The sequence below is a fragment of the Clarias gariepinus genome, chromosome 18 (genome assembly GCF_024256425.1).
Source record: "Clarias gariepinus isolate MV-2021 ecotype Netherlands chromosome 18, CGAR_prim_01v2, whole genome shotgun sequence".
NCBI classification, from domain to species: Eukaryota; Metazoa; Chordata; class Actinopteri; order Siluriformes; family Clariidae; genus Clarias; species Clarias gariepinus.
Genome location: NC_071117.1, coordinates 12,013,617 through 12,016,884, shown reverse-complemented (window position 1 = coordinate 12,016,884; position 3,268 = coordinate 12,013,617). Strand labels below are relative to the sequence as shown.

The 3,268-nt window shown below is 38.6% G+C and overlaps 1 non-coding gene across 1 annotated transcript; it reads right to left on the bottom strand.

Moving 5' to 3' along the window:
• Positions 1–773: 773 nt before the first annotated feature.
• Positions 774–865, bottom strand: trnar-ucu (transfer RNA arginine (anticodon UCU)). The gene is given in 2 exon segments: positions 774–809; positions 829–865. It is a non-coding gene; the product is annotated as a tRNA-Arg (tRNA).
• Positions 866–3,268: the final 2,403 nt, after the last annotated feature.

Genomic DNA, 3,268 nt, shown 5'->3' with positions numbered 1-3,268 from the left:
CCTGGGTTAAATTTTTACCCAACGCCCAAACCCCAGCCACTGGACGCAGTGCCGTTCCCAAACCCAGATCAAAAGGAAGGGTTGCATCAGAGAGGGCGTCTAGCATGAAAGCAAGGAAACAAACAAAAAATTAGAGCAGCTGAAAGACAAAGAGAGATACTGATATGACAAAAGTATAAAAAAGTCCCCAGTGTATTTTTTTTACACCGTAGGTTTTGCATGATAAGAGAAAAATCTCACATCAGGTCTCACCACCACAGTGCTACTTTCCTTTAACACGTGATCTCACCATGTTTTGCTCATTATGTAATTCCTAGCCTTGGGCTCTTCAAGTTTGTTACTGTTCTTTGTAACTTCTTGTTCAAACAATAACATTCTTCTTCTTAATTTTCTAAGTTTATAAATTTTATAATTATTCTCCTGTTTTTGGTTCCACTTTTTTGTCTTATCATTTTTTTGACATATGACACGGGTCACACTCTGTTGTATTCCTTTAGATCTTGTTTACTACTGGTAAAAAAAGTGTTGCAATGCCCCTTTTGTTCTTTTAGTACCGTTTTTTTTTAATGCCTCTTTTTTCCCAATTAAAACAAACACTTAAATGTTAGACAAAAGTAACAGAGGGAGCTTGCGGAAATGTGTCTCTAATCTGTCTTAATTGTTCTTGAGGACACATTAACCAGAACCAGAAAAAATGACTTATTTACTTTTGTGAAATATTAATATAAATAGATAGATACTTAATCGATCGCGATTGAAATTCTACAAAACCCCGACTCTGGTGGGACTCGAACCCACAACCTTTGAATCACTCCACTAAGTGTTACTTAGAAGTCCAATGCGCTATCCATTGCGCCACAGAGCCTCTTATGTGCACCAGCGGTAGGAATGTCTTTTTAAAAATAGCTCAGGCTTGCCATCATAAATCTACCAGGAATTATGAGGGCTGTTCAAGCCCAACCATGACCTTAAACCAGGACTTGTGATGAAATTTGAACTGTGATAAGACTTTTAGCTGCACTGACTGGTGCAAAAGTTTTAAAGGAGGCCATGCGTACATCCATAAATGATCCAACCACATGTAATGAATGATTCTTGAAAACTAGAAGATCCAAGAATCTGTCTGTGTGAAATGTACACTCAATCCTTCACTAACAACACCTTATTATTACAGGAATTCAGCTGGGAGTTATTGCCACACCCCCTGTACAGCCCTGACCAAGTCATTTCCTTATGTTCGGGGCATTAATGGAGTTCCTGGGAGGCTAGTGTTTCTGACACGATGAGACAGCCTGATCATGCTTCCTGCATACTGAGAAACGTTATTCCCTGATGGTATCCAAGCTTTAGTGAAACGCTAGAATAAGGAATAAAAGAAGTTTATTTTATTCTACACTGTTTTCATGAAAAATTTATTTAATAAAAAATGGTTAATGTAAACTTTATGCTGATTTAAGGAACGGTATTTCAACAGGAATGCGACAATGGCACAACTCACACACACATACACACTGTCCTGTATATTGACCTTCACATCTGGCACATTGCACCTTGACTGGTATCTCACTCATCACTCTGAAAGAGTCCATAAAACCCCTGGTTTCTTCACACTGATACAGCACCAACAGGAAGCCTCCAATAACGCCTGCTCAAATATACCATTTACAAAAAGTCATTCTGTATGTAATATGTTTTTAAAAGCAACCTTTTAGATTTTTTTCCACAGCAAATACAGCTCTGAGGAAAAGTTCACACAGTAATTAAATTAGGTAAATAAAGCCAGGCTTTCATGCAGCTTCATCTCTGTTCCATGTGGTTTCCTTATTTACTAGCTTTTGCTTTTTTTTCTCTCTCTTTTTTTTTCACCCACTGTGACATTCTTCCACTTAAGTCAGATGCAGATGACATATTCCACATTAATTAGATTCTGCTTCCTATTGTTATGCACCAAATCAACTGAAACTCCTGCTAATTCTGTTTACTGAACAGCTCTATAGTCTATATCCATCTATGTAGGTCATATTTTTTTAAGATGTCCCTAATCTTCTTTTCTTTAATCATGAATATATAACAATCTGGAACAGACTGAGAGTTCAGACTGTGGATCATTTCTTCATGTAGCCAAGCAGCGCAGAAGTACAGATAATTAGAAAGACACAACGTACACACAAATATGACCGGAACTGGAGAGGTGACTAAAGCTGTCTCCAGTTTAAAGAAAATCTGTTTAATTTAATGAAAGCTGACATGTTATATTGTCAGTGTCAATCCAAACAGTCTAACAAAGACTCGAGTTCTTCAGCAATTTAATTATGCACTGACTTCGTCTGTGTACAACACGGTCTGATGATGGCAACTTCGGAAAAAAATGTGGAGGAAAAATAACCCATTGAAGACAATCCATCAATTTGATTAAATCACAACATGACCCAAGATTAATAAACTAAAACAAAGAGAAAACATCAAGAAAAAAAATTATAATAGATGAGCAGACAGCGAATGCTGGCTATCATCTGTACCATTTCTTTGGACAAGTCCACTCACTTATTGTCTGTACCACTTTATTCTGTATACAGGTTCATGGGGGGCTAGAACCTATCCCAGGAGGCATAGGGCACGAGGCAGGGTACACCCTGGATGGGTGGCCAATCCATCGCAGGGCACATTACACTACAACACTCGGCAGACGCCCTTTATCCAGAGCAACTTTCATTTTTATTTCAATATACATCTAAGCAGCTAAAAGTTAAGGGCCTTACTCAAGGTGAGGAAACCCACCAAACCCACCAAGCATGGAAAGAACATGTAAACACCATGCATACAGACCCAAGGCAGGAATTAAACATTAACCTAGAGGTTTAAGGTAACCACTTAGACAGTAGCTTAAGTAATAGCTTAGCAAATAGGCAAATATTCAACTCCAAAACTGCAGCTCCTCTGGGATGTTCCTGATCCGCAGTGGCCAGAAAAATACCAAAAGTGATGCAAGGAAGGAAAACCAGTGTAACGGTGACAAGGTCATGGGCAGCTAAGGCTCAAATATGCATATGGGGAGCAAAGGCTGGTCTGTCTAGTCTGATCCAATAGAAAAGCTAGTGTATCATAAACTGCTGCAAAGTTTAATGCTGGATCCCATAAAAAGGTGTCACAACACTCGTATCAGCGCATCACTGTTTTGATGTCAAAAAGGGGGACCTACAGTACTTAATATTGAGTGATTCTATAAAGAGTGTTTCTATCACTGTGTATGTGATGTGCATGCACCCTT